We start from the raw sequence: 16,136 nt of genomic DNA, 5'->3' as shown, positions 1-16,136 counted from the left end.
CAATACACGTCGTAGAGAGAGGGGGAGGGGGGGGGGAGAGAGAGTGGGGGGAGAGAGAGAGAGAGAGAGTGGGGGGGAGAGAGGGAGTGGGGAGAGAGGGAGTGGGGAGAGAGAGAGAGAGAGAGAAGGTGGGGAGAGAGGAGAGAGAGAGAGAGGGGGGGGGTGGGGGGGAGGAACACTGACTGTACTTTCTATCCTTTAAATGAATTCAGGAATTACTGGTCGGGTGGTGGGTGGAGGGAGGGAGGGAGGGAGAGAGGGAGGGAGGGAGGGGATAAGAAGAAAGGGAATGATTTGCTCTTTACATTACAGGTAAAGTGAGTGAGTGAGTGAGTCAGACCCCTCCTTCCCTCCACCCCCACACCCACACACACACACCCCCCAACTTTCCCTCCGTCAAAACCCCCTTCAGCGCAGACAAAGAGATCAGGAGGAGGGGTTTGGGGGAACCGAAGCCTTTTTGCCCCCCCCCACCCCTTCATTTGCGCACCGGAGTAACCCGCCCGCCGGCCCCGCCCGCCGGTCAACCGAACTTGCGCGGCGTCCGAGGGGGTGGGGGGGAGGGGCTGCGGCGCTTGATTGACAAGGCGCCCGGGGGTTCCTGGCCAATCGGAGAGCTACGCTCGGGAAGGGACGCGATGACGTGATGACGCGAAGACCGACATCAAGTTAGATTGAGGCAGGGAGGCGGCGAGGGCTCCGCTAGGCCGCGGTAGTGAGTCTCTCTCTCTCTCTCTCTCCCACTCACTCACACACTCACTCACTCTCTCTCTCACGCACACGTTTCCTCGGGACTTTTGATTCCTTCCCCTCTTCTCCGCCTCATCCGCTCACGTCGACTCTCTCTCACTCCCACGTCCCCCTCTCTCTCTCTCTCTCTCGTTTCGCCCGTGAAACGTTTCCGAAGCGCTCCCGAGAACCGAAGGGCGTTCTCTCTCTCTCTCTCTCCCTCCCCCACAAGTCTACCGTTAGGGCTTTTATTATTATTTATTATTATTAATTATTATTAATATTGTGGTGGTGATTATGATTAAGTTGTTGTGGCTGTGGTTTCCCTCTCTTCCCCCCTCCTCCTCCACCCCCATAGCGACTCAAACCATTCCATTAACTTGTGCCACACACAGAGAAAAAGAGAGAGAGAGAGAGAGAGCGAAAAAAAAAGGGAGAGAGGGAGGGAAGAGGGGAAGGTTTTAAAACGCATTCCAAAGAGAAAGAATTCCTTTCATATCATATCATATCTCTCACTCACTCACTCTCTCTCTCTCTCTCTGGAACCTTTCCTGAAAAGAGTCGGAGGGGGAAAAAAAAACCGACGGGGGGGACGGGGGGGAACGAACAAACCCCCGAACTTTTTTTTTCTTCCCCCCACCCCTCCCAAAAAAAAACCACACACAAATAAACAAACAAACAAACAAATCAATCAATACAACAGTTACCTCGTTTCGTCCCTCATGTGCGGAGGAGAACGGAAGAACCGAAACAAAAACAAGAAGGCGGTTGGCGGTCCCGGAGCGCTCTCTCTCCCCCTCTCCCTCTCTCTCTCTCTCTCAGGTATTAAAGTCCACGGGCGCTCCAGGAACCGAACTCACTAACTTTTTTTCTTCTCCCCCCCCCACCCTTTTCAACACAGGGGGGGGGAACGGCCGCCGCCGCCCGGGAGGCGGGAGGGGGTCTCGGGGGGGGTGTGGGGTGTGTGTTGACCGTCTCGAGGGTGAAGAGGGGGCGCGAGGCCCCGAGTCTCACAACTGAGGCGGTTGGTGCGCGAGACAGACCGCGGGGGGGGGAGGGGGGGTAACCATGGAAACGGCCACTCGCTCCCTCCGCTCCCGAACCCACCTGACCTGACTGACCCCGCCACCACTTCCGGGTCATCGCCCCCTCCCCCCCATCTGTGGCCCACCTGGACTGAGCTATACTGATAATAATAATAATAATAATAGTATAGAATTATTATAATAATACAATAGATTGACTAGTAATATAATGGAATGATTGTAATACATTGGCAATGATGATGATTATGATATAATACGGTGATTATAATATAATAGGATAATAATACAATGGAATACAGATATAATAGAATGATTATAATGTGAAGATCATATAATAATTATAATAATGGAATATAATAATTATAATAATAGAATAATAATAATATAATGGAATACAGATATAATAGAATGATTATTATAATGTGATAATAATATAATATAATAATATAAGAGAATAATAATAATATAATGGAATAATGATATAATAGAATAATTATAATAATATGATAATTATAATATAATAGAATAATAATATAATAGAATGATTATAATATAATGGAATAATTATAATAATATAGAAGAAGAATGATATAATATAATGGAATAATTATAATAATATAGAAGAAGAATGATATAATAGAATGATTATAATATAATAATAGAATAGAATAATTATGATAATATAATAGAATAATTATAATACAATGAAATAATCGTAATAATATGATAAAGTTAAATAAAGTTAGAATATAATTATTATATTCTTGTAATTATTCTATTATATTATGTTTATAATAATAATATGATAATTATTAAATATCTAGCATAATTAATATAATTATAGTATAATAGAATAATTCGATAATATAATTATGAGGAATAATAGAATAATTAATACAATAATTATGAGTATAATAATAAAAGAATAATTATAATACTAATCTAATAAGAATATAAGAGTAATCTGATATAATATAATAATAATAGATGTTTGCGTCAAGAACGTGCTGCTACTCATCACCAAATCTGCCAAGTGCGCAGACGGTCTTCAGACTTTTCTGACGTGAAAAGCGCTATATCAAATGCAAGGATTATTATTATTATTATTATTTACAAGCGCTCCAGTCCGCAATCGACTACCTCAGCAATACTCTTCGCCTCTTGGGTCAGAGGCCCCCCCCACCACCACCACCAACGTCACAACTTTGAACTCAAGCCCAGACTAAGCTGTTGATCCGGCACGATGCCAGGGATAGGGAGGGATGGGGATGGGGATGGGGAGGGAAGCACTGCACTGTCGGAGGTGCTGTCCTTCGCATGATACAATAAGGTGGGTCCCGTCTGTGTCTGTTCAGGTGGGATGTTAAAAGATTTACTTGCCACTATTCAAAAAAACACAAGGGAGTTTCTCCTCCCTTGGCTAACAATCCATAAAATGAGTCATTCACTTTGTTGCTGTTTGTTGAGTTCGCCCACAAAATATACACGACTGGACTTCACAGCAAATCCTGGGAAAAGCCTTGGGATGGCCTCCTGATAATGAATGGCAGCGTGCCGAATGCAACGATTCTAAAACAAATGGTATTAAAAAAGTGATGTTGCTTTTCATAATGAGAAGAATCCTTGCATTTGGTATAATAGCTTCCACACCGTGTGGATGTTTCAAAGCAGTAATGAGATCCACTAGAAAGTGAAGCGATTGTTGTTTTGGAATATGCAGCAGTTTAATTGCGAATTAATTTGGACAAGGGGGAGGATATAAGCCTGGATAATTGGAAGAAAAAAAATTACCTTTTTTCGAAATAGCAGTGGCGGTGGTGGGTAGGGCAAAGTTCCATTATGTTCACCTGAATCATAAGACAGACGGCACCAATGTTGATGCGTCCGAAGTTGATGACAAAAAAAACAAAACTAAAAAACATTTAATACAAAATGTATTATTATTGTAGCATGTCATGATAATAATGCTTATATTTGAAATAATGCTTTTGATAGGAGGAGGGCGTTGCAAAGTGCTTCACAGGCTATCTAGTAAAGTGAAGTGACTGTATTTTGTAGGTAAATGGGCCAACCGATTTGTGCACAGCAATGTTCCACAAACAGCCAACAAGTGAATGCTCAATTTTATCTGTTTTTTTTTTCAATTCTCTTGTAGTTTTCTGCGGTTCTCAAGTCCAGAAAAATGCCTTCAAAATTACAACTGCAATTAATAATTTGCCAAGTTCACACTAGAATGCTAGGAAACTACAGTAAATCTACTTGGAATTGTCCTGTAAAGTAAATTGTCCTTATAATCTGTTCCCTTCCAACATCCCCCAGTTCTGACGAAAGGTCATTGCCCTGAAACATTAACTAATTTTCCTCTCTCCATGGATGCAGCCTGACCTGCTGCATGTTCCCAATGACTTCTGTGTTTATAACAGTAAATCTAGACCCAGGTAGGTTTAGTTCCCTCCCCCCACCCGCAGCCCATACTGTCGCTTAATTTAACAGACATTGGCTGAGAGGCCTTTTAAGACATTAAGACATTTTAGACACAGTATCAATGCATGGATTATTTAATTCCCACCTAAATCATGTAATTGACCGGCCTCGGTAATCATTTGTGGTGATACATTCCACACTTTAATAGCCTTTTATGTAAAATGAAATTCTCTAACCTCTCCCATTAGGCTTGCAGCAATAATCTTGAGTATGCCTCATTGTAACGGCAGAACTAAATGTATGTACAAAAAACTGTTAACACTCCGCTGTTAAGGCTCGTAAATTGAAAATCCACACTTGAGGGAAGCAGACATCATAGTTAAACGCACAATATAAACTTTCTGCACAAGATAATGAGATGAATGACCCTGATGTCAATGTGCTGTTCCAAGAAGGAATAAGTAAAGGTCATTCACAGCAAACAAAATCATTAAAAGAGCCAATGTGCCATCAAGGCACAATTACAATGGTAAACCACTAATTCAGAGACACCGTCAATTTATATTTAGATACAAGCAATATGGGCTGTCAGAATATGATAACTTTCTGTTTTAATTTCAAGAATCCCCACTGTGTTCCCCGCTGTGTGCAATTGGCTCCCGCGTTTCACTCACAAAATACAGTCAATACACTTTACAGTATATTCTGTGAAGCACTTTGAGACATCTTGAAGACGTGATAAGGCCCTATGGCAAATGCAAGGATTATTATTATTATTATGTTCTCAACAAGAACTTTAAACCCATCATACTGTACAATAAATTGCATTGTATCTTTATCGCCCACAAATATATACAATCAATTCAATTTACAGTATATTCTGTGAAGGGTTTTGAGATATCTCGAAGATGTGAAAATATATTGAATACAAAGATTATTATATTATATTATTTATCAATAATATGCAATTAATTTATACTGTAAGCAACCTGCACTATGCGATGCATGTTTCACGTGAAGTTGGACAGAATAATGATTAAAGTAACAATGGAGAACTGTGAGGCCCTTTTAATGATAATTTTATCCTGTAGTTGCGCATGACCTTTACTTGTTCAAGATTCCTAACAGTCCTTCATTGTTAATTGCTGTACTATCTACCCCTTGTGACTTTCAGAAGCAATTAAAAGAATTGTCATTATCAGACAAATACCAAATTTACTAGTGAAATACTGTACCCAATGCAACATTTCATGCCCACTTAAAGTAATATATGTTATGCAAGATTATGCTTTATTATGGGGTAAAATTTGTGTTTTTTTTACATGCACTCCTTGTGCTAATTAACGTAAGGAATGGGTTATGTCAATTGCAATTATATAGTGTCCTTCCTGCAGGATAGTGTCTTGGAGCACTTAACAGTGGCAGAGCTTGGGTTAGGAAAGACTGCAGAGTTTGTACCACATGTTTGGATATCAGATGGCATATAATTAGTGTCCTCCCTTGAAAAATATCCAAGAGAGGTAATCACTTAACATTAGAAAATATTTTGACATTATGTTTTTGCATCTAATGACACTTCCCCTTTCAGTTCACTTCAGCCTTTTTCACATTTCTCTTTTTTTTAACTGCTGTACGTTCGTGGAAGTGATACTGATTTTGTTTTAAAAAAAGCAAATCAGTTCCTATTATAGGAGTTTCTGATCGAAGAAAGGGACCGCGTGACAAAATGTCAAGGGAGGGAGGGGAAATGAAAGAGATTAGTCTACTCATCCTACTCTTGAGCGCTTACCTATTCATCACAGGCAATGAAGTCAGAGCCTGGGAACAGGTTCTTTCTTGCCTTCACACACGGGGGTGGTGCAAAAGAACATGCGGACAACAAAGAAAACAATAAAGTTAAGTATAGGAAACCTTTAAAAGCCAAGCTAGCAAGCGAAGGCTAAGTGCTTCCCCCTCAGGGTGAGAGGAAAATATGCGAAAGGTGTGTGTGTGTGTTACTCGATGCTCGCAGCTTGGTTACCAAGAGGCATTTATTTGCATGTTGCAAAAGGGTGTAGTTTGCTAAACATTCAAAAAGAAACCCAACACAAGAAAACTGAGATACTGTACAGTGGTTCCATGGTGCACCACACCGCAAAATAGCAGATGTGGGTTCACACCCATGCTATCCACACACAATGATCTCACTACATTAGCAATGGGAGGAGTCAAATCGACTCGGCAAAGTGGCACCATTTAATTATTGGAAAGGAGTATTTATTCCAGTATTGTCGCTGGCAGCTGCTTACATTCCCCTGAACTCGGGACGCTTACCACATCAAATAACCAGCCCTTTCCTGGCCAGGAGTTGCACGTGGTACAGAGGGAGGAAAGGAAAGTGGAAAGCTTTGTAAGAGAAGGTGGACGTCACGCACAAACGTTTTGTGTCATTAAATATTGGGAAAAAAATGGCAATAATCATAAACACGTTGTGTGGTCCATTTCGGGAATGGCATTAAAATGTGTTTTGAAACTGCTGCGAGCAATTGGCTGCCGCGTTTCGCCCACAAAATACACAGTCAATTCACTTTGCAGTATATTCTGTGAAGCGCTTTGAGACATCTCGGAAGACGTGATAAGGCTCTATATCAAATGAAAGGATTATTATTATTATTATTATCACCATCTCTGACATTTAAATAACGGCGACGCCTAAATCTGACTGAAAAGCCCTTGGGTATCACCATCTTGGATTCTAGCTCAGTAGGGATCATTTTGTAGTATTAAAATCTGCCTTTACAACCTTATTCAGTGAAAACTGGCCAAACTCCGCTGTTTTCTGCCTTTGAAAATGGAAAATGAGACCGGTAGAAATCTTTTGTGCCCAACTCAAGCCTTTCTCTAAACAGGAAGGATAACAGCTGAATAAATGTGCAAAGGAGAATGGATCCTGACATTTGGCACCAACGTGCTCTGGCATTCAGTCATACCAGCAGCAAACAAGCAGTGACAGAAGGCACAGTCTGTTCGATCGGTCAATTTAAATTAGTGTTAAGATCAGATGGTCCATTGATATTCATGGTACAGTAGCAAAAACAAGACGGTTCCAACCCAGTGTGAGTCATTCATGAAAGCAGTTTGTAACGTTTCATATCGCTGTGCCATCCCACTCCTGTGACTTCAAAAGCGTCAGTTACAATCGTAAACTTCACGAGGAACATTTAACATTAAAGCTTGCCCAACATTTTGTGCAACTGCCAATTCTGACGCCCGATACAATTCTCTGCATTGCGGTCAGCGCAGCAGAGGAATTCCAAATTAATGGCGCAAAGTGGCACGGACAAGCTCTTTAACAATCCAGATCTCTTACTGAAACTTTTTTATTCAAAAGCATTGAAGATAATTTTAACCGTAGTTGTGCTACAACAACAACAACAACAAGATTGCATTTATAGAGCGCCTTTCACGTCGGGAGGACGTCCCAAGGCGCTGGACAGTTGGGTCGGGACCCGAGCATTGGGGGGAAACGGTCAGGGTGAGGGGAGGGAAGGGAGGGAGCGAGGAGGGGGTAGAGAGTCGAGAGGGGAGCTGAAGGCTCGGTTGCGAAGCAATGTGTTCAACATATTCCTTTTTTTTGCTAACCAGATGTTTCCATTTTCCAGTCGAAGACATACTGGGTAAAATGAGGCGAGTTAAACATTTAATCTACTTTATCCCAGGAAATTGAGGAACCTTTATGGCTTCAATTATCTTTTATGCCCAGGTTCACCTCCAGGCTTGATTTCCTCAATGTCTTCCGAGCTTTTTACATGCTCCCACTCATCCAGAATTCTGCAGCCCTTTCCCATACCAAGTTCTATGACCACCGCCCCCTCCTCGCCGGACTCCACTGTTTTTTCTTGTCCCACAACATGGCCTATTGATAAAGGTACTCGCCCATGATGACTTGAACGCTGTAGATTCTAAGATGATCTCATCTGGGGCATAATTCACCTCATCTCTGTGGGATATGAAGGAGAAAATTAAATAAGAGTTCTTCCTCCTGATCATTATCCAGGGAGCCTTACTGGAAGGTGGACATTTTTGGACGTCATCTGGGAAACGGGATCAAGCTCAGCCATGATATCTCTACAATCAAATACTTACAACACTCGCTATCAAGACTCACACATTAATACCGGCCACTTGGGCAATGCAGCTCAGGGTGCCTTTGGAATTATGCATCAGTAGAAGGATAAAATAGTCAAAACACCTTTAGGAGAGAAGAAAATTGGTGAGTAAAAAAAATACAATGAAGAGTGACAAAATAATCCTTTCAGTTGATATAGCCCCTTTTGCGTTGGAAAGATGTCTCAAAGCGCTTCAGGGGATTTTACTGTAAAGTGTAGGGATTATGTGTTTTGTAGGCAAACAAATGAGGATGATGTGACTAATATCAGAGAAACGGTAGTGTGCAAGTTATGGAGATGTTTTGTGTTACAAACGTAAGTTATGCTTTTTTTCCTCTGTCATAAATCGTGGTCCGTGAATGGATCGTTGAAAAACAGCAGTTTGAGGCTATTAATTGATGCTGGAAACAAATTAATCCAAGTATTTGTAATTTTCTTCAGGCACAGCACACATGGGAGTGGTTAACAATCTTGAGAGCTGGCAGCAAATGCATCATGTTTGGAGAGTGCTACTGGTTGGCAGAGGATTCAAAGGTCTGATAATTGAAATGCCATTTGCTTTTATTGTGGCTGCCGTTTCATTGTTAAAAGGAAAGGAGGTAAAGCGGCATACTCTGCTCGAGACCGATTCTGGGGGATGGAGTGTCGAATATTGCGTGCAAACAGCACCAGAGAAGTGGATAGATATTTAGGGAGGACAAACCTGCAAGGCAACGTTGAGAGAGCGGGAGAGAGGGATTAATTTGGATAGCTCTTTCAAAGAGCCGGCATGGGCACGATGGGCTGAATGGCCTCCTTCTGTGCTGTATAATTCTATGATTCTACAAAGAGCATTGTTAGCAAAGGCTGAGATTGAGCGCTGAGGCAGTGATGGGGAGATTCATACAGACTGATGGAGAGGCAACAGGGTTGCTCCTCTGGAAAGTGGGAATGTGCCTTGCCAGCAGAAAAAGATGCCTTCGGACATAAATTTCATTTTCTGCTGGAAACCCCATGCCAACTCATAGAACCTCAGCTCCGTGGTGATCTTGGACAGAGCAGAGATCTCCCGAGTCACTTTAATGCCATTACGTTGCACACTTCAGCATTGAAAAACACGGGCCACCTCGAGAGGAAGGTGTTCCTCTCCATCCATGTGCAGTTGGCCTGTGAACATTGAAAGATCATGCGTCTCAGTTCCTTGCAAATCAATTCAGGAATTGGGTTGGCAGGAGGAATGTGTCTCAGCATCGATCCGAGGCAATGAAATTGGTCAGCCTGGCTCAATGGTAGCACTCTTGCCTCTAGTCAGAAAGTTGTGGGTTCAAGCACCACATCAGGACTTGAACTCATAGTCTGAACTGACAGTGCAATGCAATGCTGGATGGGGGGGGTGGGGGGTGTTGCGTGGTCGGAGGTGCTATTTTTCGGATGAGATATTAAACTGAGGTCCCTGTTCAGGTGGACATTAAAGATGCCACGGCACTATCCCCCAAATAAAATTGGTCACTCACTTCACGGGTGTTTGTGGGACGTTGCTGTATGCAAGTTGGCTGCCGTGTTCACCCACAAATGCAAAGTCAGGAAATTTTCTGTGAAGCGCTTTGGGATGTCCTCCCGACTCGAAAGGCGCTGTCCCGAGTGCAGGATTTATTAATGAATAAAATCAGCCAAGGTTTCAGTTGTTGATTGCTAACTAGTGAGCCCTGCTGGAAAATAACTGAGGTGCAGAGAACGCAGGATTTTTTTTTAATGATTTACTTACGCAATCATTGTGCAACTGGGCCAACGTGCAAAATTAAATTTAACCCCGATAGATATATTATGCGCCCTTTACTCAGTTGGTGAGCAATTGGGGAACAGTTTTGCATCGCAGAGAACTAACTACAGCCGAAGCAAAATAACTAAATTAAAGTGGAAGAACACACTGCGATTAAAAGTGGTCACAAGGTAATTACAATCGAATTGCAGTGTGCAATCTGTAATATAATGGCTCCCTCTGTAGGATAGTGTGAATATGATCAAAATTTAAAAAAAACCTCTGCTTGCTTGGAGTGTTGAAATAATTCCACATTAATTGACCTGACCCCATGCTGAAATGTTGATTCAGTTCTATTACCTGTATACATTAGGCGTTTGCCAACAAAAACATAGTCACTCTACTGTATGTCCATTGAAGTGCTTTGGGATGTCTCGGCGACGTGAAAGATGCTATCCCACACAGAAGGATTATTAAGATTATTATTATTGCTAATGTTTGTGAGGGAGACTGCCGGTTATTAAGAAATAATGAGATGTAAATCACAAGAGAAAATATATTCAGCGTTTCGAATTTGGAAGGAAGTCTTTTTTTTAGACATCTGTGCATATCATCACGTTCTGATCTTGTCCAAAACCAAGTCATTATTTCCTTCCTAATTGCATAGAAGGTTCCAGATTCATTTCTTGGCACTTTCTTCTTTCCTCTGAGAAGCTGTCTTGGATCAAAAGGCTGATCCAGTCCCATTTCTAGCAAATATCTTTAAATGAGCCTTGGTTTCAACTTTACTTTTTGATTAAAAAAAGCAATGGGAGGCAGAAGGAGGCTATCAAGAATTTGGAAAAATAGACATTAATTAATCATTTCTCATGGTCTTAACCTTACTGCCTTAAATAAAATGTGACATTGAGCAGAATTTTGGAAAACGATTAAATTTGGACATAATTAGGAAACCGTTTTTCTGCAGTTCTTAAAAAGAGTTAAAGTCTGAAATTCGACCCAGTTTTAAGACTATTTTCTTTTAAAAAAAGATTTTTTTTTATCACATCAGTTCTAATTGCAGGGCCATTAAAAAGCATCTTCCTAAATAAGGCTGAATTGAAGAACTGTCCACAGTTCTGCAGTACCTTAAACTTTAAGACAAAATGATCCTGCAGGTTAAGGTGAGGTGGAATTTTAATTTGCCACGTTTGGGGAAGACGCTGAGTGTAGGCAAGGTTCTCCACCAAATAGAGGAAGGGAATTTGGGGGACAAGTCAACTCTTATGTCATTAAATGGATCAGAACAGTTACTCAAAAAAGAACAGCTTATATATATATAGTGCCTTTCGTGTGAAAAGAAATATCTCAAATTGGTTTAAAAAAATGAGATTAATTAGAAATCAATTGTTGGTTACCTGATCAAGAAGGTAATAGAGGGATATAGGAGAGGTGAATAGGAGGGTTGTGGGCTGGTGTGAAGCATAGACACCAGGACTGACTGGTTGGGCTGAATGGCCTGTTTCCGTGCTGTATCATTCTATGTAATTCTGCGAAATTGAGTAAATGCTGTTTTGTAGGCAAAAGCAGCAACTAATTTGCACTCGGCATTGTGCTACGACCAACAATGAGATGAATAGCCAACTCATTTGAATTATTGGAATTAATTTGAATAAGGAAGGAATATAAAACAGTGCAGCCGGGGAAAAAAAAACCTGTGAAGTAGGGGATGAGTCCCTTGATGTCTACCTGAATCATGAGGCAGACAAAATTAATGACTCAATCAGAACAGGGATGATCTGAAAATAAATAATGAAACATCTTTAATACAGAATGTTATGAATAATTCTTGCACTTGATACCTCACCTTTATTTTGTCAGAGGACGTTTCAAAGCGCAGAGTATTATGTGGGCGGACATGGCAACCAATTTGCACACAGGAGCATTCTGCAAACAACCATGAAGTGAATGACTATTTCTTTCTGGGGGATTATTGACCAGAAGAAACTCCCTTCACTTTTAAACACTACCATGGGATTTTCAAAGTTCATCTGAACCGGCAGATGAGTGCACTGAAACAGAATGTTATATAATTTATAATAATAATCCTTGCATTTGATATAATACTTTTCACATCTTCTCGACGTCCCAAAGCGCTTCACAGAATATACTTTAAAGTGAATTGACAATATATTTGTGGGCGAAACGCAGCAGCCAATGTAAGTACGTATGCAAATACAAAACAAATCTGCACCTGCAGTATTCCAGAAACCACAATAAGATGAATTACCCAAGTAATATAGTTTGGGGCACGACATGTCCCGGGGACATGAAAGATGCTATCCCCCATAGAAGGATTATTAAGATTATTATTATTGCTTATATTTGTGAGGAGACTGCTAGTTATTAAGAAATAAAGAGAGGTAAGTCACAGGAGAAAATATATTCAGTGTTTGGAATTTGGAAGGAAGTCTTTTTTTCAGACATCTGTGTGTATCATTACGTTCTCCACCATCCCGGCAGTCAAGCAATTGCCAGGATGGTGGAAGGCAAACCTGATGGATTTTGGTCTTCTTTCACCGAGCAAATTATTTTGTTCCAATAGGAATTTGTAATGAATTTTGGGGGTAGATTTGACTTAGGGCCGGACTCATTACATTTGGTAGAAGGATGGTAAAAAGGTACTTCAAAAATTGAAGAGAGTAAAGAGAAAACGGAAGGAACCACTGGACCAGAGGGTGTTACTGACCCATTCTGTGTCAATGTCGCATTGTCAGTGGAGGAATCTCCAAGTTAGAGGGGAAATATAATTTTTTTGAAGACATTTTCGCAAAATCAAGAGAAGTGGGGATTGTGGAGGAAATCCAAATTGCGGTGATAAAACCCAGCATTGAACGAATCCTCGGTGAGAGCAAAATTGTTAAAATTCTTCTCAACTGTGAGAACTGGAGCTTGAAAGGACACACACGCAAACTACACGCTCGTGTTCGTTTGCCAAATGCCAATCATGCGTGCCTCAGTTGTTGATAATAAATAACAAGCGCACATATTTCTATTCTTTCTGTTGCTTAATTACTTTTCCACTTCCAGCAAACCCTCTCCGCTCACGTCTGATAATGAGATAACTCATCCTTGGTTGTATTGTCCCCGTTAATAGTCCCTGCAAATTCCCCTTTTTTCCACGTAGATTAGGGGAACATTTTACCATCTGGTGAATGAAGATTCTGAAGGCTGGGGACACTGGATATTCGTTGCATTTAGGGGGCAATGTTTCGACTGAATTTACAACTTAGATTTTTTTTTAATAAGGCAACGCATTTGATATAAGCTCTCTACCAAAAGCCCCACAACTAAATTATTTGGTTTAAATGGTATTGGCGCTGAACAAAGCATTTGAAAAAAAAAAGCAAGCAAGGTTTGTGAAAGATAAGGACAGTCCAGAGGTGGAAGTCATTCATGGCTGAAGGCCTTCAATTATTTTTCTCATCAGTTTTCACAATGGATAACCTTAAACCAAATGTCTTGCCGTTCCAACAAAGTATCTGACAAAAACAGACGAGTTTGACAGAAGTTATTAAGAGTTTGTTGCACTTTAAAGCTGGCAAAGCGCAAGGACGTTCCTGTCAAGACTAATCTGGAAAATGTTTCAAGGCCACAGTTGGAAAATGTGAGATATTCTATCAGATTCTTGGCAGAGGGTTAGGTGCACACTTTTCAAAATTAAGAGCCACATGTTGGATTTGTGGTCCTTCAGATAATAATAATAATAATAATAATAATGAGATGTTAACCAAGATCCCTCCTCTCTGTTCAGGTAGATGTTAAAGATTACCATAGCATTATTTAAAAAGAAGTGCCCTGGCCAACAACCCACTCGATAAAATTGGTCATTCATTTCATGGCTGTTTGGAGGACTTCACTGTGTCACATTCCACATCTACTGCACGCATTGGCTGCTACATTCACCTATAACAGTACTGCACTACAGTAAATCCTGTGGAGATTTTGAGATATCCTCCAGAATCCTCAAATTAAATACAACATCAACCGCAGGGATCAAAAGGGAGACACGATAGTCTACAGATATTTTCAATACAAAGCAACACACAATTATCACATTCATTTGAATATGAAATTTGGGGTGATGCGATCAATAAATTGTTACAAATCTTAAAAGGACATAATTCTCTAAACTTGTTCAATAATTTGGTATTATTGCCATTCATTCTGGAAGAGTAAAAGATGAATAACTGCAAAAGTAATTTATGTAACGTAAGGCTTCTGAGTGCTGAACAAATCAAGAAAATATCTATTGTACCAAGAAGTTGCCTTTGTAAAGAAAAGTCTTCCAGCCTCTATGAAGTCTTTGCGTAACTCCAAAACTCAAAAGACAGCCAAAATAGATCATTAAAGTTTGGCTTCAACTGCAATATCTGGCATTGACTACTACTGGTGATAATTATAACAGGAGATTTGCAATATCTTTTGAAATAATAATAATAAGAAGAATCCTTGCATTTGATATAGCGCTTTTCATGTCTTCTCGATGTCTCAAAGCGCTTTGCAGAACAGACCGTAAAGTGAATTGACCGTATATTTGTGGGCGAAACGCGGCAGCCAATTGCGCACAGCAGCGCCCCCACAAACAGTCGCGGATTGAAAATGACCAATTTATTATTGTTTTTGCTTTTTGGAGGGATTATTATTAGGCTCTGTGTGGAGTAAGGAAACTTGCCCAAGGTTTCGCCCTCTGCCTGGAATTGAACCCAGGTGTCTCGCTTGCGAGGCGAGCGCTTCTGACCGAGTGCTTGTGGAAGAAGCTTCGGTACCTCAACTTGACTGCAGTTTCATTGTGCACACGGGTGCGGCCTCTTTGAAGTATCTTCAAAATTCTGTGTTTGTTTCGTACCGACACCTTTCTGACTTTTCCGCAGTTGGAACCTTTGCAACTCTTGAGTTTTATTCATTTGCGCGAAACAATACGGCAACTCCAAAGCAAATCCTGTTCTTTGTTCCTTGCTTTTGTCAGTCCGGCTCAGTTTAGACAGAAGATTATGATGACTTTGGAACTTTTGCGTTCATAGTCCAGGATGACAGGGCAGTACTGGGGAGCTCTGCTCTTTCGTCAGAGGTGACAACATATCAATCCTTCAGATCAACGCATTAAACCAAGTTCCGTTTGCCTGTTCAGGTGGACCATAAAGATCCCATGACGCTATCTTAAAAGAAAAGGGAGTTTTTCCTAGTGCCCTGGCCAACAATCCCCAAGTAAAATTGATAATTCACTTCATGGCTGTACCTTGTACTTTGCTGTGTGGGAATTGGTTGCAATATTCACCTACGAATACACGGACGCTATAGTTTATAGCAAATCTTGTGAAGGGCTTTGACGTAATGTAATAAGGCGCGCTATCAAGTGCTAGGATTATTAGTATTGTATTTACAGAGTGTCTCCTGTCCACATTACGCACGACAATCAAGTATTCTTATATCAAGGACAAGTCACCCAAGATTCTTCATGAGCCAAACTGACCCAACAAAGTAGAGGGAAAATGTGGTTGCTCAATGTGCTGATTGTCTTTCTTTTCAGGTGCTGATAGATATAGATGTTCTCATCTGGGATTCATGTTTTGTTTAGGTGTAAATATCTAACTTTTGCTGCAGTATCACTACAGTCGCTAAATCCGTATCTTTGAATTATGTAAAAATGTGCATCCTATCTGTAATTATATAATATGCGGAAGAGGCCATCAGTGATGTCTGGGATCTGACCTTATCAATTACCAATGCTAAATAGCCAGAGGTCTTAAGAAAAACCTGTATCTCTAATCTCAGTTGTCAAGAATTTAGCATTGAATGTTTAAAAGCAGGTCAAGCACAAGCACTTGCTAATAGCCCACACCCGAGGGAAGGAAGAAGCTTTGAGAAAGATATGACTTTTCTGATGCACAGAGAAAACTTTATTAGTTCACTTGGCTGAGCCTCTTGAGCAGTCACCGGATTGATTATTAATAAAACATTATTCGTGCCATGTTTTTATATTGTATATAATAACAGTCACTATCCTTTAGT

At 40.8% G+C, this 16,136-nt stretch overlaps 1 protein-coding gene across 1 annotated transcript in view; it reads right to left on the bottom strand.

Moving 5' to 3' along the window:
• Positions 1 to 1,641, bottom strand: part of usp6nl (USP6 N-terminal like) — a 111,181-nt gene extending 109,540 nt beyond the window's left edge. The window contains 1 exon segment of the mRNA XM_042334851.1: positions 1,437 to 1,641. The gene's annotated coding sequence lies outside the window, so the exon portion shown is untranslated.
• Between the last annotated feature and the right edge of the window lie 14,495 nt (positions 1,642 to 16,136).

The sequence above is a fragment of the Callorhinchus milii genome, unplaced genomic scaffold (assembly GCF_018977255.1).
Source record: "Callorhinchus milii isolate IMCB2004 unplaced genomic scaffold, IMCB_Cmil_1.0 Scaffold5, whole genome shotgun sequence".
In the NCBI taxonomy this organism is placed as follows: Eukaryota; Metazoa; Chordata; class Chondrichthyes; order Chimaeriformes; family Callorhinchidae; genus Callorhinchus; species Callorhinchus milii.
This window is presented reverse-complemented; position numbering and strand designations above follow the sequence as displayed.